At 38.7% G+C, this 27092-nt stretch overlaps 1 protein-coding gene across 8 annotated transcripts in view; it reads left to right on the top strand.

Annotated features, from left to right (window-relative positions):
* The window catches only part of LUC7L3 (LUC7 like 3 pre-mRNA splicing factor), a 69406-nt gene extending 42569 nt beyond the window's left edge, over positions 1-26837 (top strand). For 4 of the 8 annotated variants that reach the window (XR_007953264.1, XR_007953260.1, XR_007953267.1 and 1 more), the window contains one exon: positions 19124-26837. The gene's annotated coding sequence lies outside the window, so the exon portion shown is untranslated. Of the gene's footprint in view, positions 1-6771; positions 8401-19123 lie in introns of those variants that run through there. The other 4 variants (XR_007953265.1, XR_007953263.1, XR_007953262.1 and 1 more) reach the window with 3 other exon arrangements.
* The last annotated feature ends 255 nt before the right edge of the window (positions 26838-27092 follow it).

Here is a 27092-nt window from a genome sequence, read left to right as displayed (position 1 = left end):
CCACCGTTGCCCTGAGAAAATCATAGATAGTGTCTGTAAGGCCTGAGATAGGGAATTTCAGTTCCTTGTTTGTACCTCTTATTTTCAGAGAACGAGTTAGTCTTGTCAGTGTTTCTCCTTGCAAGTACTTTCTAGGGAGTTGGCTTTGTCATCTGGTAAGACCATAACTTGCCCAACTTGCATATCAGATATCATATAAGTTTCAGACTCCTCTTGGCCATCTAGAAGATGTAGAGGAGTGTAATATTGCTTCTCTTTGGTGTTATTGCCTCTGCTCTGCCTGATCTTAGTACTCCTGTGCATTTTTACTTTGGTATGGCTCAGAAAAACTAGACTTAATTGGAGCATTTTATCTTACTGTATTTGCTAGAAGTTCCTTTCTTATTCTACCCTCCCAGACCTCATCTTTTTTCCCTTACCTCATGGTTATTTTTGTATAAGCCTTTTCTTCCCTGTCTCATTTTAAGCTTTTAAAGATAGTCTCTGTCCTAGCTTATCTCTTGTCTCATACTTGATTTCTCAGCTCCCTTGGGTTCAATTATCACCTCTATGCAGATGATTCTCAAATCTACATACCCATCCCACATTTCCAACTATTTTTGTTGGACACCTCCACATAGATGTATCTCATATGCACCCCCAGTGCAGCATAGCCCAAAAGAACACATTGTCTTTGCTCAAATCCCTCTCAATCTCTTGCAATTTGTCCATGTTCCTTTAAAGCAGAGGTTCTTAATGGAGGAGTGTCTGTGAATTTTCATAAGTTTTTTGTAACTGCATTTCAATATAACTGGTTTCCTTTGAAATCCCATTTGTTTTATTTATTTAAGAAAATTTTTCTGAGAATGAGTCCATAGGCTCTACCAGACTACTAAAGGGGGAGGTGACAAGAAAATGCCCTCTGTTTGAGGACACTACTATTGTTGCAGTCACCCAGTTGGCTAGGAATCATCCTTGACTCTTCACTCTCCCTCAACACTCCTATATCCAGTTGCCACATCTTAATTGATTTTATTTCCTAAATATCTGTTTCCTTATATCCATACCCACAGCAGTCACCTTAGTCTAAATCTATTTACCCCTTATCTGAATCACTTACAATACTAATTGATTTTTCTGTATAGCTATTTTCAACTTTGTTTAATCCATCCTTCTCATAGCTGCTAAATTAATATTTCTAAACTACAGATCTGATTATGTCCCACTCCTGCTCAGGAAATTTCAGGAGTTCCTCTTGCTTTTTAGTATAAGCAGCAAATTCTTCTGGTTGGTATTTAAAGCCTTTCCAGTCTGGCTCAAGTTTATCCTTCCAGGCTGATTGCATGTCACTTGTCCTCACATATGATCCAGCCAAACTAGACTTATTTTTGTTCCTTGTACACAACACTTTATCTTTCACCTTTGTGCCTTTGTACAGGGTTTCTCCCATGCCAGGCAAGTTCTCCCTCCTCACCTCTGCCTCTTAGTTACTCCTTGGTTTGGCCATGTGCCGCCACCTCCTTCCTAGTCACAGTGTGCTCTTTTTGTATATATCATTTCTTCTTTGATTTGTGAACATGTTATATTCCTGAAATAGCACATAAACTTCTTGAAGGCAGGGACTGCCTCATTTATATGTTTGCATCTCCAACTTAGTACAATGTCTACCACATTCTAGATATTTAATAAAAACATGTTGATGGATGGCCATTTTTCTACTGCCTGGCAACACACTTTGCATGGAATAGTACCTTAATAAATGTTTGATTGTGTGCCATGCACAAAGCTTTGGGAGAAAAAAGATGAAAAAAGTATAGTCTCTGCCTTTGGGTTATTTACTATGAACAAAGAAGAATGTGATTGATGCAGAGGAGCGATCTGGAAACGGTACCATGAGGATTCTGAGCGGGGAAGAATCTACTTTCATCAGCTGGGAGTCTGGAGGGGTAAGGGAACAGGGGACTCCCCATAAATATTGCTGAATGAATGAATGATCAGAACAATGACTTGCCTATCTCTTAAAATCCTCAGAATGTAGTGAGGGCTAGTAAGAGATGAATTGTGCTGCCAGAAGAGTCTTGAGGAGGGGAGATCAATTCACATTTTGGGGAAGCTTAAGAAAATTTTATGGAGGCTGTGGGAGGGGAGAAGCTGACCCCTTCCAGGCTCCTTAATTCTTTCCCAATGCCTGAAGTCTAGTGGTATATTCACTTTGCATATGAAAAGAACCCAAGACCCATCCTTCCATGGTCCAACCAGCCTTCCCCAAGAAGCTGCTTAATGTGATTTCAGGGACAGTAAAGATGATGCCTCTCCCAAGTGAAAATAGCTTCCTTGTAAATATAAAAATTTTTTTTGGTATAAAAGATCAATCTTTTAGTTCAGTATTTATTAATTTAATGTGGTCACAATATACTTTGGGGCTTGAAACATCATCACTGAAATTTATAAGTGTTGGTTCCAGAGAAGCTGAATGTCTGGCAGACTAGAAGTCAACAGATGTTTTGAAATTTTGGAACAAAATAGAAAATGAAATCAATTTTATACATATTTCCCATTTGCTGAATGTGTGTTTAATAATGTATAATTCATATTTGATGTTTCAGAGAGGGAAAATATTCCTAGCTTTGGAATTTCTATTCATATTTTGGGATGCAATATTGATTTAGTGTAAGGATTTTATCACTGTTAAAATGGAAATACTCTTTGGAAAGGAAACATTTTAATTTATCAGTAAATCTTATATCCTGACCAGTGAATAAGGCTAAGAAACTTTCCTGAAAGCAGGTTTTAAGGGATTCTGTTTATTTCATGATTCATTGTCCATGGAAACCCATGATGGACCCCATCCATTTTGAGGGGCATCTTTTTAGGACATCAAAACTTAATTCCTTCCATTTTACAGATGAAAAAAAACTATAGCATATAAAATTCTGAACTAGAGTTTAGACTCTGTTGTCCCAGGCAGACATAGGCAATATAAACTCCTAGCACCTGTAGGCTTAAAGAACTAAAGCACCTTCTGGCTTGTGCTTACACGATTCCACTTCATTCATCCTATGATGGATATTACTATTTCTCTGATCCTAACTGTTTCTCACAAATTGTTTCCTGTCTTCATGCCTGAAATGCACTCCCTTCTCTTAGAATCCTTAGCTTCTTTCACATAATGGCTCATATGCTATTATCTACAGGAAACTTTTCCTAATGCCCCCATATTCCAGTGCCAATACTCCTATCTTAATTCCCTTGTATCTATTTTGTGTCCTATATATGCATAAGTCTGCCTCCATGCATAAAAGTCTCCCTTAATAGAATGAGATCAGGACAGAAAGTTGTCAGGCACTGTTAAATACTGAAGAAACAAAGGCATGAGAGAAACATTACCTGCTCTCAAGGAACATATTATCTATATGGGTGTAGAAAGAAGAGCTACCCCATTCGCCAATTGATAAATGGTCAGAGGATATGAACAATTTTCAGATGAAGAAATTTAAAACCATTTTGTCATGAAAAGATGCTCTAAATCACTATTGATCAGAGAAATTTAGATAATTTTGAGATACCACAACATACCTGTCAGACTGACTAAGATGACAGGAAAAGATAATGACGAATTTTGGAAGGGATGTGGGAAAACTGGGACACTTGATACATTGTTAGTGGAATTGCGAATGAATCCAACCATTCTGGAGAGTAATTTGGAACTATGTCTACAGGGCTATCAAACTGCATTTTTTGCAGGATCATTGATCCAGGAGTATTTCTCTTGGGCTTATGTACCAAAGAGATCCTTTTTTAAAAAAAATTATAGCTTTTTATTTACAAGATATATGCATGGGTAATTTTTCAGCATTAACAATTGCAAAACCTCCAAAGAGATCTTAAAGGAAGGAAAGGGACCCACATGTGCAAAAATGTTTTTGGCAGTCCTTTTTATAATGGCTAGAAACTGGAAACTGAGTGAATGGTTGAGTAAATTATGGTATATGAAAGCTATGGAATATTATTGTTCTGTAAGAAACGACCAGCAGGATGATTACAGAGAAGTCTAGAGAAACTTACATGAACTGATGAGTGAAATGAGTAGAACCAGGAGATCATTGTACATGGCAACAAGAGGATTATATGCTGATCAATTCTGATGAACGTGGCTCTCTTGAACAGTGAGATAATTCAGGCTAGTTCCAATGGTATTGTGATGAAGAGAGCCATCTGCACCCAGAGAGAGAGGACTATGGGAACTGAGTGTGGGTCACAACATAGTATTTTCACCTTTTTTGTTTACTTGCATTTTGTCTCTCTTTTTTTTTTTTTCCTTTTTGCTCTGACTACTCTTGTGCAGCATGATAAAAAGTGGAAATATGTATTGAAGAATTGTGCATGTTTCTAACAAAAATTGGATTACTGTCTAGGAGAGGAGATAAGGGAAGGGAGGGAGAAAAATTTGGAATACAAGGTTTTGCAAGGATGAATGTTGAAAACTATCTTTACATGTATTTTGAAAATAAAGTATTTTTTTTTAAAGGAGCTATAAGTTGATTTGGGGTGAGAGGCACTAATTACGTGGGAGTGGTAAAGGAAGCATCAGGAAAAGCTTTATATAGTACAGTGAAGTTTGATTTTGGAAACCTTCATGGAAGGAAACTAAGAAATCTAAAGGTAGAATGTGAGGAAGGAGTGAATTCTAAGCATGGGGAATTACCAATGGGAAGGCACAAGAAGGAAGATGAATTGGTGTGTATGAAGAATAGAAGGCCAGTTTGACTGTCCTGTACTGTATTTGAAGGGAGGACTAATGTGAAATAAAGCTAGAGAGATAGGTTAGGATGAGTTTGTATATGGCCTTAAGTAACAGGGAGTTTATCTTTGAAGTAATAGGGAATTATTGGAGTTTCTTGAATGGGGGTTTGTATTTGAGTGAGAGAGACACGATTAGGCTTGTACTTTAAGAAAATTACCCAGGAAGGATTAGAGAGGAGAAAGACCTATTAGGTTATCATAGTCACTCATTCAGATGAGTGCTGAGGAGAACCTATGTTTATTGCTATATAGGTGGAAGAAGGGGATAGATGGCAGAGCTTGGGAAGGTACCAAAGGTTAGATTTGACAATCAAGGTGAATTAAGAGTAAGGAGTCCAGGATGGTACCAAGGTTATGAACCTGGGTGAGTGAAAGGATGGTGGGGTCTTCAACAGAAATTAGGAAATTTAGAAGAGGGGAGGGTTTGGGGAGGAAACTAACAAGTTCTGTTTTGGAAATGTTGATTTTGAGATCTTCATGGAACATTCAATTCAGCATAATCTTAGGGGAAGTTGATTGGATGGTACTGTAATTCAGGTTAAGAGATGAAACTGAGTACTGAGAGACTAGGGAGACGTCAACTATCTACCAGGATCACTAGTTACTTTATATCTAGTGCTCCATCTTCCTTGATTCTTAAGAGTATTTGACAGTGCTGACCACTCCTTTCCTGATCTCTTCCTCTGGCTTCTCTAACACAGAACCCTCCTCTTTACTTTCTGACTTTCTTGTTTTCCTAATTCTTTAAGGTGGATGCTCTCAATCTTTCCTTCTTTAGCCCCTTTTAGCCTTTGTATTCTTGTCAATTAGCTTCAATGAAAAATAACTCACATTTCTATGGTGTGTTACAGTGTTTCCTTCACAATAGCCCTATGAGGTAATGTAAGAATTATCCTAATATTATGCCTGAACAAATTCAGATTCTAACAAGGGACTTAGCCATGGTCACAAAGCCACACAGTGTCAGCTGGGATTTCAACTCAAGTGTGACCAATCCCAAATCTACTATACTCCTTGCTGCACTCACATGCAACATATCCAAACTTTCAATCTGACCTTTTCTCCTCTTATTGCTTCTCAAAAGTCTTTTATATTTGAAATTGTGGCGTTATCTTTCACTTTTTAGTTTCCTCCCAAACTTTCTTGAGACTATTTTCACCAAAAACTCACATAATGAAGTAAAGCAGAGGTGTGTGTGCCCGTGCGTGTGTATGTGTAGAGAATAAGTATATTTATAAAACATCTGACTGTACCAGGTATTTTATGAATGTTGTCTTATTGTATCCTCGCAACAACCCTGGGAAGTAGGTGCTTTTGTGATCCCCTTTGGAGGTCATCTGACTTGTTCAAGGTTGCACAGCTAAGTGTCTGGGACCAACTCAGCTCATTGCCCAGTGCTCTTATCTACTGTCCCACCCAGCTGTTGGCGTAGGGTAGTATATATTATTTGAGAATGGCCCTTAACCAGACTTGGATTTAGTTCCTACTTAGACCTTAAATCACCTAGTGCTCCCAAGCTACTTTTTTTTTTTTTTTAAAGCATTTGAGGTTAAGTGGTTAGGAAGTATCTGATAACGAAGTTGAACTTAGGTCCTCCTGACTTCAGGAGCTCTTTCTACTTCAGAAGGAACACTTCAGGTGTTCTATCTACTGCGCCATCTAGCTGCCTCTCCCAGGATACTCCTAGGAATTTAAGTTGGGAAACATTTGATTAATCTATCAGTGAAGTGAATTTTCTCCCTCAAAGAATTCCCATAACAGATTAAATCACAGGTTCAAAAAAAAACAAAAAAAAAAAAAAAAAACTGTAAATATGTGTGTGTGTATGTGTGTGTGTGTGTGAGAAAGACAGAGAGAACAAGGGTCTTTTCATCTATATACTTTTTGTTTGTTTAAATTATTTTCCTTCTGGGTCTGGAGTAAAAGTGATTTTAAGAGAGTGAGTGGTGACTTGGGTGTGGAAAATGGCCTTTTCTCCTTCTCATCCAGAAGTCCCATCTCTGACTCCTCCTTTCACTCTGGCATGAGCCTCATGAGAAGATGGGGAAGATGATGGGATGCAGAAACAGACTTGTGATGGGCGAGTAGACCGTGTGAGAAGTCGGAGCCACAACGAATTCAGTACACAGGTGTACTGGTATAGGTGTCTTGTTTTATTTTGTTTTGTTTTTTTCCTCCTCTGGCCTTGAGAGATGGACCCTGCTAATTTGGGGTCAGAATCCAAGAAAACCTCTGGTTTCTGATGAACACTGATGCAAGTGACTCTGGCCCCCTGGAGGCCAAGGGCTGTAACCACCACTGGTGATGGAGGGAATGGGGCCAGTGCAAGTCCAGGACTGATCCCAAGGGCCAGGACAAGAGCAGTGTACAAGACTGGAGACAAAACAAGACTGGAAGCTTCTGGGAAGCCTCATGGTATGAGACCCTAGGCAGGTCCTGAACAAGCAAGTGGCTTCCCTTGATCTTTCCCATGAGCTTTTACTGAGCATTTCATGAAGAGAGGACTTCTTATGAGTTTGTCCTACTTAATAAACCATATGATTTCACAAACAGATGGAATGTCTAGTAATAAAACTGTAGTAGAGGATCATGATTGAAAAGGAAAGGTCCCAGGTAAATGGAAATTGGGACTCTAATAACACAACTTGTTTATAGTTTTCCAGTAGTTTGGAGCAGTATTGCTTTTTTTCCTTCCCTAGAAATCAGAGTCTTAGGCCAGAAAGGGCTTTTTTTCTTGTTCCAACTTCTCTATCCAGAGTCTTAAGAAGGTTTTGAGAAGTTTACACAGGGGCATAAAGATCATCTCCATTGTTGAGCAATCAGTGAATTAGGGTGACACACTACTTCACATAGACTGATACAATTAATGTCTGTAAATCTGGGACAGTCTGCTGTTGCTTCTATATCTCTCCAGGTATCATCTGGGAAGTCTACTAAGTGTACCTGCTTGTGCCCATCATCACATATGTTATTTTTTAATAGAGTATATCTGATATATTCTCTTATAACTATGTTATATTCTGCAACTAGACTGATCTTTTTGTTAGCATTTTGTATCTTATCTCGTATCTTTTGTCTGGCTCTAATTTTCTTATTTTTTTCAAATAAAAAATAATCTGGTTTTTACAGCAAAACAAATCTTAAAATATAAAATAAAAAAGTAATATGAATATTGATAAAACCCATATGATATTTTAAAATTTATAACAAATTTATAATGCTCATGAGCTTGGGGAGGAGGATAAAGAACCATAAAATAGAGAGTCAAACATTTGTAAAGCATTTTGCATTCTTACGTGCTAAACATGTTAGTTAATATAATTTAAGATTGCTGTTTCTACAAGACAAGTGTATTACTCATTCTTGCTCAAATGCTAAATAAATATCTTCCTATAACAAATGGGTTTTCTAGCCATTTGTACTTAAAATTCTTTTTTTTTAAAAAATTGCTTCTAACGATAAAATAATTGAAAAACCAGTCTTGACTTCTATTATTATTATTATTTTTTACAGGACAGGAATTTTTAAATTGGAAATTTTTTTTAATGTTAATTTGTAAATTCCTTATCCACAGCTCTTAACTTAAATAAATTAAATAAATAAATTATTATAAATAAATTTAGTCATTTCATTTTTTTGGATGGGAGTATGATTTTTTAAGTCATTGCATTATTTATTTGCAATACTAAGAATTTTTTTCCCAAAAAATAGCCACCATATATAAAAGTTTCAAGAGGAAATTTTTTTGTTATAAAAATTGCTTTGCTTCATCTTTATTATCATCACTCAAGCAAAATATATATTTTTTCACCTCAAACCCCTTAGAAGTATTCTGGTGTAAGGTAGCATATTTATGTAAAAGTGGCCTCGGTGCTCTGCCCCTACACCATTAGACAATTTTACAAAGAACTTATTTTTAAATGGACTTAAAAAAATAAAACTGATTACTTTTGTAACAACTTGAAAAATTATGTGACTTCTCAGATTCTCAATACAAGTGACGGAAGCATTCTGTGCATGTAAATCGCACAAAAGGCCATACTTTAAGCTAGTGGCTTCAGAGTCATGTTTCAAGCATTTATTGAGCTCTGTTAGAATGTGGACTATCATTTTTATTTTTATTTTTTTAATTTAGTTTCTGAGGCAATTGGGGTTAAGTGACTTGCCCAGGGTCACACATCTAGGAAGTGTTAAGTTTCTGAGGTCACATTTGAACTCAGGTCCTCCTGTCTTCAGGGCTAGTGCTCTATTCACTGTGCCACCTAGCTGCCCCTATTCTATCATTTTTAAATGATATCATTTTTAAAATTGACAATTATATTGGAAATTTCTTGCTATGTTATTGCCATTAGTAATTTACAAAATAACAAATTTTCCCTAACAGATTCAATGTGTTGTAATATGTAATCAAATGGTCATCTTTTAACCTTTAAAATGCTAAATTTTAATGTATGAGCAATTCTTTCCATATTATCTGTTAGTAGAATTATTTGAAACTGTTTTGCAAGACTAAATGAACATTGTTTCAGCTTATCAATACCTTCATACAAGAAATGTTCTCACTATATCCCCATTTTTAGCATATATAATAAGCACATAATAAATACTTGTTAATCAATGGTGCCATAGAAATATTTTAAAATTGTTTTTGCTTATTAAAAGCAGATGTTTTTCAGGGGAAATTGTCTTGCCAACATATTCTTTGTGTACCTTTTCAAAGATTTCCTTTCAATTTATTAAATACTGTCTGCAGCTAAAACAGTTGCATCAGGCAAACATAATGGTATTTCTTTCCGTCAATAAGGGTATTTATGAATACCAGCAATAAACATAGCAAATCGTAGTTTCTGAATTCAGGTTTTTTATTGTCTGTTTCTGTATTTTAATTACTTAAAACTGTATTGTCTTTGTTTGGACTGTTACCTGCTCCAATTGATTTTTCTCTTTAAGCTGCTTATATATTAATAAAGTTGTATTGTCTCACTTAAAAAAATTAAGCCAGGAGGTAGCTAATTGGTGCAGTGGATAAGAGCACTAGCCCTGAAGTCAGGAGACCTTGAGTTCAAATGTGGCTTCAGACCCTTAACATTTCCTAGGTGTGTGACCCTGGGCAAGTCACTTAATCCCAATTGCCCCAATTTTGGCAAAAAAGCCCAAAAAAAACCCATAAAGTTAATTATTGGACATTTCAAATAAGTATATACCTTCTTGATTTTTTAAAAATTTGCATTTAAAACTTTTATGATTGACATTGTGTGATCTATGTTATTATGGTACTTTAAATTTCCACATGAAGATTTACAATTTTTGAGTTTACCTGCTTAATGCTCAAATTCAGCAAACATCAGACGATCCCATAACTCATCTGTATCATGCTTAAACCCACTGACTGAGTGGGCAGCTTATAGTCAAGTTGATAGGGCAGACTTGCAGACTCAAATTTGATCCCATTTTTGCATTTTGCATTACCCGTGTTGATCACGACTTGAAATTTTTTGCCATTTTATTATCTACTCCCTCTTAAGGATTTATCCTTCACCTTCACTAAGAGGACACATCCCAGCTTTGGAAAACCTGCAATAGATGCTCATGTTGATTGAATTGTTTAATTGAATGTTCTTTGCAAGGTCTTGCTGAGAGGCCTCCTCAAATGTTGATGTAATATTTGGAAATTTTGGCTGTAGATAGAAAATAGCATATATTCACTCAGCGATATCTGTATGGAAAAAAAAAAAAAAAGGATGAGGTGAGGATGAAAGGGAAAGAGGTGACAAACTGAAAGGAAGATAGTGGAAGAAGAGAGGGGAAGATAATTCATCTGCTTGAATCTGGCCTCAGACACTGGTCACTACCTCTCAGCCTTTATAAGAAGTGGATAATAATGTCACCTGCCTGGCAGGGTTGTTAGGATGTTTTTAGAAAGCTCTTCATGATGGATTCAGTGTGGCAAGAAACTGATTCAGGCAAGGCCCTGGAGAACCACTAGGGGTTGCTGTTGATCACCATGCGAAGAGACTCTTGGTCACCCTGCTGGTCCCTTTCAGGACGGTCCACTCCATTACACAACACAATCTTAGTCTACATATCCCCTTTCTGCTTTTAAAATTCTTTGTGCACACATAACCTTGTTTTATGGGTTCATGGGGAGAGATGAGGGAGAAGGATGCAATCAGTTTTCTGAAAAGGTGTCAGGAAATCCTGAATCTGTCCCTTCAATCCCATTTCTGATCCCTTAACACCATCCAATCTTTTACTAAAAATCTTTAGGGTAGTATGTCATTTTTATTCCACATAGCCAAGTTCTCCATAAAATTTTCACGTAGCATCATTTTTGACATTTATACTTCAATAAATGGCTATAGAGCTGAGAGGAACAACTTTTAAAACAGCATTTGAAATTACCAACTGAATTTTCTGTATGGATTTGGATTTTGCTGTACTGTAGCCATTTTATAGTTGTTGCAAGGTCACTCAGTCAACAAGTATTTTTCAGGCCCTTAGTATATACCAGGCACTGCTTTAAGTATTCTGAATATAAAGACAGAAATGAAATGGTCTCATCTCCCAAAGGACTTAGCTTCTGGGGTAGATGGAATGTGTGCCTGATAAGTTAACAGAAATACATACACAATAAATAAAAAGTAATTGGGGGCACTAACTCCCCTCCTTCACCTTGCTGTCATTATGCTTAAAACAGCATAACAAGTTTATTCAAAGGATAAAAACTAAGCCTTTAAATGATTGGCTGATTGGTTAATTTTGCTACTAGTCCTGACACAGAATCAAAGCATTTTAGAGTTGGAAGAGCAATCATCTAGGCAGCTGAAAGGTAGTTTAGACTTGGGAGTCAAGTTAATGTGTGTTCAAATCCTGCTTTAGGCCCTTTGTAAACATAGCCAACTCATGAGGTTAAATCATCTGTAAAATGGAATTAATAACACATACCCTTATGGGGCTGTTGAGAGAATCAAATGAGATAACATTTGGAAACCTCAAAAAGTATTGATGTAAATTTTAGCTGTTGTTTACCTAGTCCAAGCCATACACTAAACTACACCATACTTGACACTTAAGTACAATTTAACAAGTAGTGGTCTACCTGAAGACCTAGGTGTATGTGGAGCAAGGTATAGAACTTAACCATTTCTTGAGGCAACAATCTTGTGAAACTATTGACCATGGAAATTTAAATGGGAGTTGCTGTAGGTGCAACGTGCTTCAAGCAAGGAGGGCCCTGCTGATGAGACTGACATCTGGAAGGGAGGAAGGTAGCAGCAAAAAATGAATTATTGAAAGCATTTATAACACATTTAACTGTGACAGAGATTGGGGATACAAATACTAAAATCAAGACAGCCCTTGACTTCAAAGAGTTCACATTTTTTAAAGTAAGTTTTATTTTCTTAAAATTCTCTACTTTTTAAATTCCCCCAGTGGAGGAAAATAGAAAAATCCTTGTAACAGCTATGCATGTACATTCCCATACTGGCCATGTCCCAAAATATCAGGTAGCATGACTCATCATTGGTCCTGTGTTAATCATGTTTGATTACTGAATTGATCTATGCTCCTAAGTCAAATTTGTTTTGACAATTCTATTATAGTACCCTTTTTTCCTGGTTCTATTCGTTTTCATTCTTTGTGAGTTTACACAAATCTTCCTGGGTTTATCTGAAACCTAAAAAGTTGATAGTCTAACAGAAGCAGAAAATACACATAAGATAGGTATGGGAATCATGGGAATAGTGAATGAAACAATAGATCATTCTGCTATGTCCTTCTCCCAGGAATAGTGTTAATTTTATACTGTTCCCAGAGCTAGAGATGGAAGAGGAGGGACTGAATTTGAAGGGTACGAGAGATAGTAAAGATGTTCAGCAGCTTGTGGAGGAAATCGAGAATTAAAAAAATAATAAATATATTTAGTGCCTACTATATGCCAGGCACTGGGCTAGACCCTGATGATAAAAGTACAAAATAACGTTCCTTGATCTATATAAAGATAGGATGGGGCTAGAGGTATATGAAGAACATGTCACAAAGTTAATCAGTGTTCAGGGCTAAATAGAAAACTATATACATTCTTACCAAGATAAGACTAGAGAAGGGAATAGAAGGAGGGAAAATGTGACTGTTGGTCATGCTCCAGACTATAAAGCTGGGGAAGAAATGAAAAATAATCCTAACTTTCCTTCTGTGCATTGTCCCCTAGTTATGGTCTCAATACTAATGCTCTGGAGAACATAAGTTCATAGATCTAAATAGAAAACTATATACATTCTTACCAAGATAAGACTAGAGAAGGGAATAGGAGGAGGGAAAATATGACTATTGGTCATGCTCCAGACTATAAAGCTGGGGAAGAAATGAAAGATAATTCTAACTTTCCTTCTGTGCATTGTCCCCTAGTTATGGTCTCAGTACTAATGCTCTGGAGAACATAAGTTCATAGATCTAGGTGACACCATAAAGCAAAGCTACGCTCCCTTCTGCACCTTTCCAAACAATTACTGCTTGTAATTGGGGTGGATTCTTCCTTCACAACTGAATTTGTTTAGGCATCAGAATTCCTTAAATCCACAGGCCATTTTCACGTGCCCCCAATTAGAAAACTATTGACCAGATAAATGTGTTAATTTTTAACCAGATAGTCAAAGCACACAATTCAAAACAAAAAGACATAGCCAACCAGCTTATTGAAAGGATTCCCATACTTAGATGTGGCTGGAAGAACTTAACATGTATATCTTCTATGAAATGTGATTGGACTAGATGATTTCTACAGTTCCAACTTTCTATAATCCTGTTTTTAAAAAAAAGATTGCTATTGCTATCTTGCAAGTGTCACATAATTTTCCTCTTCCCATCCTTATAACAATTTAATAAGTAAAATCAAAACTAATCAATTTTAAAAATCTTAACTGCATAGGCAACATTCCACTCTTGAGAACCCTAATTTTTATCAGAGAAACTGGGAAGGTCTGGTCTCTTATTTTGGGTCCAATCTTGTTCTTAGTGATTTTGCATCTTTTTTTTTTTTAATAGCTTTGTGGTGGTGATTCTTTAATTTATGCTGTTGTCACTGTAGTAATTTACTTGACTCTATATTTTCTTAAATATTTCTGTGGCTCTTCCACTTTATACCTGTTCATGTAATTTCATGCTTCTCTGTATTTTTCAGATGCATAGTTGTTTTTTCAACAAGAAGGTTAAACTGTTACTTTAGTAGGTAAAATGCAGGGTTTCTTTTTTTTTTTTTTCACATGGAATTTATTTTTTTTATTTTTCCAAATACACATATAGTTTCCAACATTCATTTTTGTAAGATTTTGTGTTCCAAATTTTTCTCCCTCCCTTACCTCCCCCCTCCCTAGGACAACAAGCAATCTGATAATAGGTTAAACATGTACAGTCCTTAAATGAATAGTTTCTAAAAGCATAGTAATATTCCATTAAAATTATGTACCACAGTTTGCTTAGCAAATTGATTACCATTGATGGTAAGATACTTTAATTATTTGCTACCACAAAAAATACTTCTATGAATATTTGAGTCTGTATTAGATCATGCTTTTAGGCTTTCACTTCCTTGGAGTATCTGATATAGCCACAGTACATAGAAAGTACCAAAAACAAACAAACAAAAAAAAACAACCCACCTTCAACAATCAACAGATGCATCAACATAAAACCAACCAATGCAATTGCATGCAAAGCATACTTTACATGGGTCTGCGTACATGTATGCTGGTTCTCTACCTTATCAGAAATTAGCCTGGTCACAGATCAGTTGGTTCTGGCTTTTTGGTGACCCACCAACTTTCATTACTCTCAGCAGATCTATAATCTATAAACTTGAAGGCTCCCCCAGGACGACTATCATAATTTCTAAGCTTCATGGATTTTCTGAATATTTTAAGGAGCCTCCCTAGCTGAGCAGGAAATGTTCTGCCTCTGTGTTCAGCTCTTCCTCCCCTAGCTGATATCCTACAATCCTAAGGCAAGATGGTTGACTTAAATATACAGTGACTTCTCTGAAGAAAAGAGACTGAGAAGAGGCTCTCCTCATCCTTCTTGATCCCTCTGCAAGCCTTGGACACTGTCATCTCATTCTCTTCTCTCTTTTTTTTTTTTTTTTCTTATTTAATGATTACTTTATAATGACAACATTATTCCTTGTACTCGTTTCTTTTCCGATTTTTTTTCCCCTCCACCCCCTCCCCTAGATGGCAAGCAGTCCTTTATATGTTGGATATGTTGCAGTATATCCTAGATACAATATATGTTTGCAGAACCGAACAGTTCTCTTGTTGCATAGGGAGAATTGGATTCAGAAGGTATAAATAACCCAGGAAGAAAAACTAAAATGCAGATAGTTCACATTTGTTTCCCAGTGTTCGTTCTTTGGGTGTAGCTGCTTATGTCTGTCATTTATCAATACCTCATTCTCTTCTCTAGAATTTTGTGACACTGTCCTATGATTTTGCTATCTGTCTGATCCTCTACCTCTTCAGTCTCTTTGCTGGATCTTCTTCCAGGTCACACCCATTAATATAGAGTCTCTTAAAACTTTTTTTGGACCCCCCTTCTCCCTAGATACCATTCCCTCTTATTGTCACAAGCACCATCCTGTTATAGTTACCTGGGCTCACAACCAAGGGGCCATATGTGATGACACTCTCACTCTCACCACCCTCCCCTCAAATCCAACCCGTTGACCAAATCCTGTTGATGCTGCCTTCATGACATCTCATCTATGTCTCCTCCTCTTAATACTGCTACCACTGTGGTGCAGGCTGGCAAGCTGGAAAGGGCAATGGGAAAAGAGGTAGTGTGACAGTTGGGGAAGAAATGAAAGACAATCCTAACTTTTCGTTATTGTGCACCGGGACCCATCTGGACTATTGCTAAAGCCTGCTAGTTGGTATTTCTGCCACAAGTCTCTGTCCACTCTACTCTATCCTCCACTCATTTATCAAATTCATCTTCTTAATGTCTAGGTCTGACTGTGTTCCAGTAACTCCAGGTAATAGTCTCCAGAATAAAACAAAAATTCTTCTGGCATTCGAAGCCTTTCATATCCTGCCCTTTTCCTACCTTTCCAGTCCTCTTTATACCTTATTTCTTCCTCCCCACAACTGCTCTGTGGTTTAGTGGCACTGGCTTCCTCATGGGAGACTGCATTTTTCTGATACTGGCTGTCCCCATGTCTGGAACTTTCTCCCTCTTTGTCTATCTCCGAATTTCTTTGCCTTCTTTCAAATTCCAGCTAAAATTCTAAAAGCCTTTCCTGATCCTCCTCACTACTAGTGCCTTATTTCTGTTGGTTATCTTATGTGGAGACTGCATATTTGCTGCCATCTCCAGTCCTTCTGATCCATATTTGGCCACTGGACCCAGATGGCTCTGGAGAAGAAAGTAAGATTAGTGACTTTGCACGGCCCTCCCTCACTTAAGTCCAGTACGCTTTCATATCATGGCATCTCTCCCTGTCATGATCTGCATCAAGAATGAAGGAAAAACAACAATCCCCATACAGAGCTTCTCTGTGCCTAATTGTTTTATCTCCCCCATTAGATTGTTAGTTTCTCAAGATCAAAGACTATTCATTGTCTTTCTTTGATCCTCAAAGCTTAATAAGTGCTTCCCAATTTGACTAGTGGGCATTTTGTTTTCAGAATCTGCTTAGCTCATTGTCCATTATTTCTTTCCACCTACAAGGCAGAGATATAACAGGAAGGAAACATGATGTAGTAGAGAGAGAGCTCACTTTCAGAATTCATGCACAGACTCTTGGGAACCTATTGTGAGCTTCGGCAATTCCTTGGTCCTCAATTTCTTCATCCAGAAATGAGAGCTTTGGATCAGATGACCTTTTAGGTCATCTAAGTCTATGGTCCTCTGCTTTCTTCTATGGGCAATAGGTGTTTAGAGGAATTGGCTTTATAGTCCCCCCTGTACACTATATTCTATAAATTGGTCAATTTGCCCAGTCCCTCAATTACTGCGTGTAGAGTAATGTTCCATCGATCTGATCTGCTAACTCTTGTTTTCTGAACACCAAAATTTCTCAGCAAAACTGTCACCTAGCTGCAATTCTTGAAAATGAATTCAGGCATCCTATTATTTGTGTCAGAGCTCCTCTGAGCTGTAGTCAAACCAGCTGGCAGGCTTGGGTTAGCTTCTTTCTCAGCTGAGAGATCGACTAGTTGTGAGCTCTTGTGTCCTTTTCATTTTCTGAGTTGCCAAAGTATAAACCTATAAGTAGGCATGGCTCTCACCCAAACCTAAGCAAGTATGATATGGAGCCAGTGACATCCTTTCTGGTGAAGTCTCATATGTGATCTGGAAATGTCCCACACCGACATCACTAAAATTTTTGTTCAGATCTCAGTGTTCCCAACATGTTTGTTAATGTTCAGTGGAAACCGTCTGACTGTGGGTCTCCTTGGGATGAGAAATTGTAGTTCTAGACTTCTCAGGACCTGCCAAAGCTAACATTCTCCCAGAGAAGCTTTCTCACCAACTGTCTACCTTTGTGAGAATGGATCGTGCCAAGGAATCCATAAACTGAGACATACTTCTTCCACAACTCTTTAGCAGCTGTGGAAGCTCTCTGGTTGAAATGCCTGTGTGTACCTGGTGAAATGATCAGTCGCCACAAAGATATGACTTATGCTCTTACTATCTTCTTCCAGAAATAAAAAAGCCATTGCTGACAAGTTCCAAAGATTTACTAATGTTTATGTTCTTCAAATTGGTGGCACTTCTTACTGAACACATCAATATAAATATACTTTAGATGTCTGGATGTTCCCAATTAATATAAAAATGGCAGATCTATGAGTGACATGGGTGGTAGATATCTGATATGGGAGCTAGCCCACCCCATCTCCAAGAAAGATTTCCATTTCACCTTTGTCGAGAGTAAAAGGACTCCTTTATTCCCCTAGATCAAAGAGTGGTTGGGTATTAGGCTGTAATTACATTTATCTACCATATATAAAAAACTGATAAGTCTAGGAATAGTCTATTGGGATTTAGAATGAATACACACACACACACACAAACTTTGGAAAGAACACTTTCCCTGATTTCTCTCAAAGGGGAAGGTAATGATTAATTAATTCTTGACAACTTAGCTCCCTTTCTCCAAATACATAGTGTATGTACACACACACATACATTTTCAGGCAATAAGAGAACCCAAATGAAGTCATACTAGTTAAAGTAGATAAAGAACAAGAATAAATGAACTCTTCAGCCTGGGTGTGAGCTTGACCAAACAGAGAGCCAAGTCACTAGGAAAATTTACTCTTAGTAGCCTTTAGGGATGCAGGTGCTAGAAATCAAGTGACATAGCTTTCCTGCATATTGCCAGGAAGATTATCAACCCATCATTCAAAATGTCTCTTTCTCTCTTCCCCCATCTCAGACTCTCTACTTTCACTAAAATCATCGAATCTGAAGTATCTCCTCCACTTATACAGCATTTTGAGGTCTCTGAGGTCAATAAGCATTTATTAGGCACCTAGTAATATGCCAGGTATTGTGCTAATCACTAGGGATACACATAAGGACCAAAGATAATCCTTGTTCCCAAGTGTCACAGGCTTTAGGGGCAGAAAGCATATAAACAAATATATACAAATTAGTATATATGAAATAAATTGGAGACTATAAATAGAAGCAAAGTACTAGTATTAAGAGGAACCAGGAAAGATTCTTTTAAATGGATCTAAGGCTTCTTTTAGATGTATCTTAAAAGAAGCTATGGAAGTCAAGAGATAGAGATTAAGAGGGAGAATATTCCAAGTCCAAGGCAGTGAAAGTGTCCAGAGTTAAGAGATGGTTATCCAGTGTAGGGTAAGCAAGGAGACTAAGTATCATGGGATCTCAGGATAGCTGGGCTAAAGGGAAAGAGATAATAAAATATAAAGAAAACACTCCTGATTGTGTGATTTTGGTCGGTCAGCAAACATGTGATTTCAGTCAGTCGAATAACATTAAGTGCCTCCTGTTTGCCGGGAGATATGCTAAATGCTGGGGATACAAAGAAAAAAGTCAGTGCAGCCCTTACAGAGCCCACAATCTGGTTTTCCTGCCCTCGAACGCTGCACAAACTCAAAAGCAGGTCCTTTGGTACTTTCCACCAAATTTTGTATTTTATTATATGGCTTAAATGCTCGACAGTTGGTTCATAGTTCCATTCCACTCTTAGTCCAAATCTCGACTGCCCCTGCTGGTTTGTGTTGTCCTCCCCAGCCCAGACACACGGGAGGACTGAAGTTTTGTTCTGAGAAGTTTCCTAACGTGGGTCTGTAATATTTTTGTGCTATAGGTGGCCCATGCTCATCACCACCAGGGGTGAGGCATTTTCTCGTGATGTCTGCATGCCTTATGATTTTTCCCACTCTGCTCATGAGAGCTCCCAGCTTCTAATCAACTCCTCATCCTCAGGGCATGGGGGCATCTGAAGATAAGGTTCCAGGTACTATTTTTTTTTTTCCGGAATGATCAACTGCCTGTTAATTCCCAAAGTACAGCCTGGATTGATGTCTCCTGGTCTGACTTTGGGCAAGATAATTCACCTTTGTGGCCTTCACATTCCTCATCTGTCAAATGATTGGGTTAGACCAGATGGCCTCTGAAAGTACCTTCCGGCTCCAGATCTCTCATCCTGGGAACCTATGACCCTGATACATATTGCTGCATGTTTCTCCAAGGCTTTTGTTGCTCTTTTCAGCGATCTTGTAATGTCCTTGTTTATTTATTTATTTATTTTTACGATGTTTGTCTGCTAAGATCAAGAGACCTCTAACTGTTTCACTATCCATTACCTCCAGATACTAATCAAATATAAGCATCTGGGTTGCTGTTGGTTGATTTGGTTTTCTCCCCCAGGCAATCCTAATATTAAAGTTGTTCTCAGCAAACCAGTAATGTTAAACTAAGCATTAGACATGAGGTGGAATTAGGGTTTGGAGAGTAAGCAATTATTAAGCATCTACTATGTGCCAGGCACTGTGCTAACTGGATATCATCAAAATTTATCATATTATCATAATATTATCTTTATTATATATTATCAGTATTCTTGATCGGTATTTTAACAACCCTGGGAAGTGGGTGATAATTATTACCCCTATTTTACAGTTGAGGAAACTTAAGACAGAGGTTAATTGATTTGCCCAGCACCACAAAGCTAGGGCACTTCTGATTTGATTCCCAGCCCAGCATTCTAGTCACCCAGCTGTCAAGATCCTGCAGTAACAAATTAGTGAATTAATAATAACTTAAAATTGGCATATAACAAATAAAACTGCAAGACGGACAAGCAACCTATGATGTGAAAGTGTCTACTATGACTGCCTCCATATTCCAGTTCCAGTGATTATTGTCCTTCTCTCTCTGTCTGTCTCTCTTCTCTGCCTCTGTTTCTCTATCTCTCTTTGTCTCTTTCTCTGCTCTCTGTTTCTCTGTCTCTGTCTGTCTGTCTCTCTTCTCTGCCTCTGTTTCTCTATCTCTCTTTGTCTCTGTCTTTCTATCTCTCTTTGTCTCTTTCTCTGCTCTCTGTTTCTCTGTCTCTGTCTCTCTGTTTGTCTGTCTCTCTATCTCTCTTTGTCTCTTTCTCTGCTCTCTGTTTCTCTGTCTCTGTCTCTCTGTTTGTCTGTCTCTCTTCTCTGCCTCTGTTTCTCTATCTCTCTTTGTCTCTGTCTCTCTTTGCCTCTTTCTCTGTCTGTATCTCTGTCTGTCTCCGTCTGTTTCTCTGTCTCTGTCTGTCTTCTCTGTCTCTGTCTGTCTCTCTGTCTCTCTTCTCTGCCTCTGTTTCTCTATCTCTCTTTGTCTCTTTCTCTACTCTCTGTTTGTCTGTCTCTCTTCTCTGCCTCTGTTTCTCTATCTCTCTTTGTCTCTGTCTTTCTATCTCTCTTTGTCTCTTTCTCTGTCTCTGTTTCTCTGTCTCTCTGTTTGTCTCTCTTCTCTGCCTCTGTTTCTCTATCTCTCTTTGTCTCTGTCTCTCTTTGCCTCTTTCTCTGTCTGTATCTCTGTCTGTCTCCATCTGTTTCTCTGTCTCTGTCTCTCTTCTCTGTCTCTGTCTGTCTCTTGTCTCTCTTCTCTGCCTCTGTCTGTTTCTCTGTCTCTCTCTGTCTCTCTTCTCTGTCTGTGTCTGTTTCTCTATCTCTCTTCTCTGTCTCTGTCTCTTTCTCTCTTTGCCTCTTTCTCTCTCTGTATCTGTCTGTCTTCTCTCTCTCTGTCTGTCTCTGTCTCTTTCCCTGAGACAATTGGGGTTAGGTGACTTGTCCAGGGTCACACAGCCGGGCAGTGTCAAGTGTCTGAGGCCAGATTTGAACTCAGGTCCTCCTGATGTTAGGGCCGCTGCTCTACCCAATGCGCCACCTGGCTGCCCCTTGTCCTTCCTTCTCAAAGAGGACCAAAGGGACATCACTCTGCTGGAGTCAGGGTAGAGTGTGTCTAACTGGGGCTGACCAGCCAACAGGAGCTTGGAAGGCTCTACCACAGGTCGGAGACAGTCCCCATGGACATAGTTCGCTGAGTTAGTATGTGAATAGGTGAACGACGGCCCATGCTTAGCTTAATAAATTAAGCGGCATCAGGGATGTGCTCTTTGTCCTCGGAATCCTGTGAAGGACAGCTGGCTGCTCATCATCCTTGGAGGAAAAGCTCCCACACAGATGACTTATGGGAGGCGGGGCTGCTGGTGGGGAGGGGGTGTCTCCCTGGGGCCCTCGGGAATATGGCAATCCCCGCCCCTTCCGGTGGCAGGGGGAGAAGGATGACTGGTTCTGTGGGAGGGTTATGGCTGATGGCGGGGCAGCCCAAGTCCTGAACGGCCGTCCTCACGCTGTCCTAGCCCCCGTCGCCCGATTACTACAGCGGCTTCCTACTCTCCTGCTCCCCAGTCCATCCGCCACTCAGCTGCACGGGTCTAAGCATGCCATAGTCGCTCCCATTACCTTAGATCCAATATAAAGTCCTCTGTCCAAAGTGTCAGCAGCATTAAGCACCTACTGAATTCCAGACACTAGGCTAAGAGGTGGAGGTAGGGTGCAAAAAAGCAAAAAGAAATCCCTGTTCTCAAGAAACCGAGTCCAGTCGGGGAGATAACTTGGCCCTTTCCCTCCTTCGGAGTCTTCCCTGTCTTCCCCTTTGTGATCCCACCAGCGAGCTGCTCTGTTCTGCACACCCACCATGCTCCATCTCCCCCCTCCACGGCTTTGCACTGGCTGTGCCCCACGCCTAGGAGGCCCTGGCTCCTCACCTCCACTTCTTGGGTTCCTGCGTTGCTTCCGCCTGCAGACCTTTCTGATAGCCCCGTTGCTAGTGCATCCCCTCCTCAAACTGCACTGGATTCGCGAACAGCTGCATGGACTAGCGGACAGAGTCAGCCTGATTACTTCCCATAAACTCACATTTGCCTGCAAGTCCCCCTCTGACACAGACTGGCTCTAGCATCCCAGGCAGCCCTCAGCAGAGGCTTTGTGAGGTCAATGATCAAGTATGATCAAGCACTTTGCAAACTTTGAAGCGCTATATTAATGGCAGTTATTATTATTAGCCTACAGTCATCGAGCCTCTAGGCTGGAAATGACTGCATTTCCTGAGCCTTTCATTACACTCCTGCTGAGCTCAAGCAGTGTTTACAAAGAAATTCCAGGGTGTACGGATAAATAACAATCAGGCTCTCCTTCACTCACCTTTTAATTTAATCTACATTAGTGGCATTTTCTTCAGTCTGGGCAGTCAACAAGATAATAAATCAAACCCTGATCTGTAGCTATTGCAGCTTGTGAATGATCACCTGGAAAATTTAGCAGCCGGTTAGAGCCGGCTCCAGCACACCCCTGGCCCGAAATAACTCTAAAAATAGAGTTACCGAGAAGGTACCAGCCTCCGTTGGTAGAAGGAACTCCTCATCCAGGAGTTCCCTCTGCTGAGAAATCATTGATCCCTATCTGTCTGTGTTGTCTCCTCCCATCATTCCTGCAATCAGAACGCAGCCTCTCTGAAGGCAGGGACTGTTTCAGTTTTGACTCTGCATCTTCAGAATAAATGTGTGTTTGGTGCAGAGTAAGAGCTTACCAAATGCTTATTGGTTGGTTGATGTTTAGCACCTTGGGTGGATGCCCTCCTTCCCCCTCCCCTGCAAACTTATGGAAGAAAAGGAGAAGAATTGCACAGAATGGGCTGTGATCTGCAGGAATCTGCAAGGATTAGCTCCTCTTCTAAAAAGCCACAAATCCAATTCAATACACCTGAATTTTTCTCATTTTGAGTTATTTCGTACATTTATTTACAAATGAATATTTGTATATGTATATTTGCCTTTGTCCTTCTTTTGCGTTGCTGTTCTGTCCCAACTACTATTTGATTTATATTGTGCCCAACTCTTTGTGATCCCATTTGGAGTTTTTTTTGTGTGTTTTTTTGGCAAAGATTCTGAAGTAGTTTGCCATTTTCTTTTCCAGCTCATTTAACAGGTGAGGAAAATAAGGCAAATAGAATTAAATGCCTTGTCCAGGATCACATAAGAAGTCTGATTTGAAATTAGAAAGCCTAATCTTCCTGATTCCAGATCCTGCACTTTATGCACTTTAGCTGCCCCTTCAATTTATGCTACCTAGTCTATTAGCAGCCATGTGGCACAGGAGATGGAGAATCAGGCCTTGAGTCCAGAAAAGAAGTCATGACTTCAAATCCATCCACTTGCTCTGTGACTCTAAATTACTTAACTTTTCCTCAGTTTCCTCATCTGTAAAATGAAGATAATAACAGCACTTCCCTCTCAGGATTGTTGCAAGGATCAGATGACATCAAATGATATATTTAAAGCACTGTGCAAACCCAAAATTGCAATGTAAAATAGCTATTATGGTTATGGAGAATTCAATAGATTAGGGGCTTGCATCTTATTTTAATAACTGGGTTGCCACCAAACATTCCACATTAAACCTGGAAGCAGGAAGGGGTTAGAGCCAATTTGTGTGGGACTGATGCTGCTACTAGACTCGGGGATGGATGTATTTATGTAACCCCTCCTGATCTTTGAAATCATAGACTTAGATCACAAGGAAATTTAAAGTCTAACTATTCTCATTTTTCAGGGGAAGAAATTGTGGCCCAGAGAGGCAAGTAATTTGTTTGAGGTCACACAGGTGGGTATCAAGGAGCAGAATCAAGGTTTGAATCCTTATCCAGAATGTTTTTCCTCTGTACCAACAACAAGGATGTTCACATTTGCCATCAATTTTAATAGGTGGTCCAAGGGTGAGCATCATCCCACCAGCCCTAAATCCATGAGAATGGAGCTATCTGAAGTGATTCATTGATATTGAAGGTCACCAGTTCCAGGGGTTTATTTCCTGGTTTTTGACCCTTTACTTTGCTGTGACCTCTGTGTACATAGACTTGCAATCCTTGAACACTCCTTGATGACTTCTGGGCACTCCTCAGGACTGATCTACTCTTGGTGCTTGGCTTTTCACTTTCTTCTTTTTTTTTTTTTTAAATTGAAGCTTTTTATTTTGATAATTTTTCACTATTGACCCTTGCAAAATTTGTGTTCCAATTTCTCCCCTTCCCCTAGATGGCAAGTAATCCAATATATGTTAAACATGGTAAAAATATATGTTAAATCCAAAATAGGCATACGTATTTATACAATTATCTTGTTGTGGCTTCTCACTTTCAATATCAGTTAACCCTACAGGCCCTGATTTCCCACCCTCTAGGAAATCCATGACCATCCATGTCCTACCGAGACAGCAAATCCCTCTTGTCAACCTTAAAAATGGAAAAATGGAGCATTCTAGTGGTTTCATTTGGGATCAAAAAGCAAATATTCAGCTCCAAAAGACTCATAATGAAAAATGCTATCCAAAGAAAGAATTATGGAGTCTGAATGTAGATTCAAGTGTACTATTTTCATTTTGTTTTCTCGTGGTTTTTCTTTTTTGTTCTGATTTTTCCTTCACAACACGAGTAATGTAGAAATTTTTTTTTTTGTTGTTTTAAATCAAGGCCTATGGAAGGTCTGAGTCACTCTTCCACATGAGGTCTCTTTTCTTAGACTTTCCCTGGAGAATTCCCTCCCACACCTCCCTTAGGTGTCTAAGATCAAGCACCATACTTGGTCTCTGGCTACTTTCTCAGAGCAGCAAAGTGATGGCAGATCAAGCCGAGCTGAGTAAGGTGGACACTTTCACAGTTTCTAATCCAAAGTCTGAAAATAAATCCAGCTCCAGTCACCATTCTCTATCATGGGAAACCTTGTGATTTTGATAAGCTCTAATGCAGCTTAGAATTGTGTGGAGGTTTACTGACTCTCCAGCCCTGATAATCTCCTCAAGTCTCTACAGGAATGTGGCAGTGTCAGGCAGGCAGGGGGGCTGCCTAATCCCATTCCTCCCAGAAAAAAAATTTACAAACAAAGTGGGGGAGAGGGAGTAATGGGAATGGGGACAGTAGTTTGTTGTTGTTTTTCTCCTGGTACTAAAGGTCCCCCTCTTAACACTGAAATTTCCCAGATTCTCCCTGAGAGGCCATCCCCAAAGTTGGAGTGTGTGAGGGAACAACCCAGGAAACAGATCTGGGTCCACCTCCTGACTGCTGGTCACCTCTTATCCTTGTAGATGACAAGGTCTCATTGTTTGAAAATTGAACGGAATTGTCAGTGACAATACCACTGAACCTTATTTTCCTTGAGTGATTTCTAGAATCTCTTCCAGCTTTAAATATAAGAGCCTAGGAATCTCAAAATCACCCAAGAGTCTATCCAGTTCAGTCTTTAAAAAAAAAAAAAAGTATTAAAGGAAGAGAAACAGTACTGAAGGAAGAAGGGATAGTAGACAGTTTGCTGGTTTCCTCGGCATAAACTAGCAGTTCTTTAAGGCTATGTGAGTTGCAAAAGTTTGACACTGCATTGGGAGAGGCAGTTTTCCTCGCTAGGAACTTCTTAAGTCAATGTAACCACAGCAACAACAACAGATTGAAATTTAGGGTTATTTCAAGGTTTAGCACCCCACAGAAATGGAATGATCAATGGTGTTCCTATTCTTCTCATAGTTATATTTTTTATCTCAAAAAAGAAAAAGGATTTATGGCCATGATTAAAAACATGTGTTGATTTACATTCAGTCTCTTTGCTGGATGCAGATGGAACTTTCTGTCCAAAGTCTATTGGGTTTGCTGTGGATCACTGAACCACTGAGAAGAACCAAGTCTTTCATAGTTGATCATCACACATTCTTGCTATTATTCTATACAATGTATTCCTGGTTCTGCTTATTTCCCTCAGCATTAGTTTGTGTAATTCTTTCCAGGCCTTTCTATAATTAGCTTGTTCATCATTTTTTATAGAAAAATAATATTCCATTACGTTCATATACCACAATTTATTCGGCCATTCCAATTGATAGGCATCCACTACTTTTCCAATTCTTTGCTACCACAAAAAGAGCTGCTACAAACATTTTTTGCACATGTGGGTCCTTTTCCTTTCTTTATGATTTCCTTAGGTTACAGACCCAGTAATGGCACTGCTGGATCAAAGAGTATGCACAGTAGCCTTTTGGGCATAATTCCAGATTGCTCTCCAGAATGGTTGGATCATTTCACAACTCCACCAATAATAGTGTCCCAGTTTTCCCATATCTCCTCCAACATTTATCATTATCTTTTCCTGTCATCTTAGCCAGTATGACAGATGAGAGGTGGTATCTCAGAATTGTTTTAATTTGCATTTTTCTAATCAATAATGATTTAGACCATTTTTAATATAATTATAGGTGGCTTTAATTTCATCATCTGAAAACTGTCTGTTCATATCCTTTGACCATTTATCAATTAGGGAATGACTTGTATTTTTATAAATTTGACAGTTCTTTATATATTTTAGAAATGAAATCAGAAATACTGGCTGTAAAGATTCCCCCACCTCAGCTTTGTACTTCCCTTTTAAACTTGTTTCTGTTGGCTTTGTTAAAAAAAAAAAATCTTTTTTTTTCCTTTATTAAAGCTTTTTATTTTTCAAAACATATGCATAGACAATTCTTCAACATTAGACCTTGCAAAACCTTGTGTTCCAATTTCTCCCCATTCCTCCACCCCCTCTCCTAGAGAACAAGTAGTGCAATATATGTTAAACCAATATATACATACATATTTCTACAATTATCTTGCCGCACAAGAAAAATCAAATCAAACCAGAAAAAAAAGAGAAACAAAATAAAACATAAGCAAATATCAGCAAAAAGAGTAAAAATGCTATGTTGTGGTCTACACTCAGTTCC

This window comes from Antechinus flavipes, chromosome 4, assembly GCF_016432865.1.
Source record: "Antechinus flavipes isolate AdamAnt ecotype Samford, QLD, Australia chromosome 4, AdamAnt_v2, whole genome shotgun sequence".
NCBI classification, from domain to species: Eukaryota; Metazoa; Chordata; class Mammalia; order Dasyuromorphia; family Dasyuridae; genus Antechinus; species Antechinus flavipes.
This window is presented reverse-complemented; position numbering and strand designations above follow the sequence as displayed.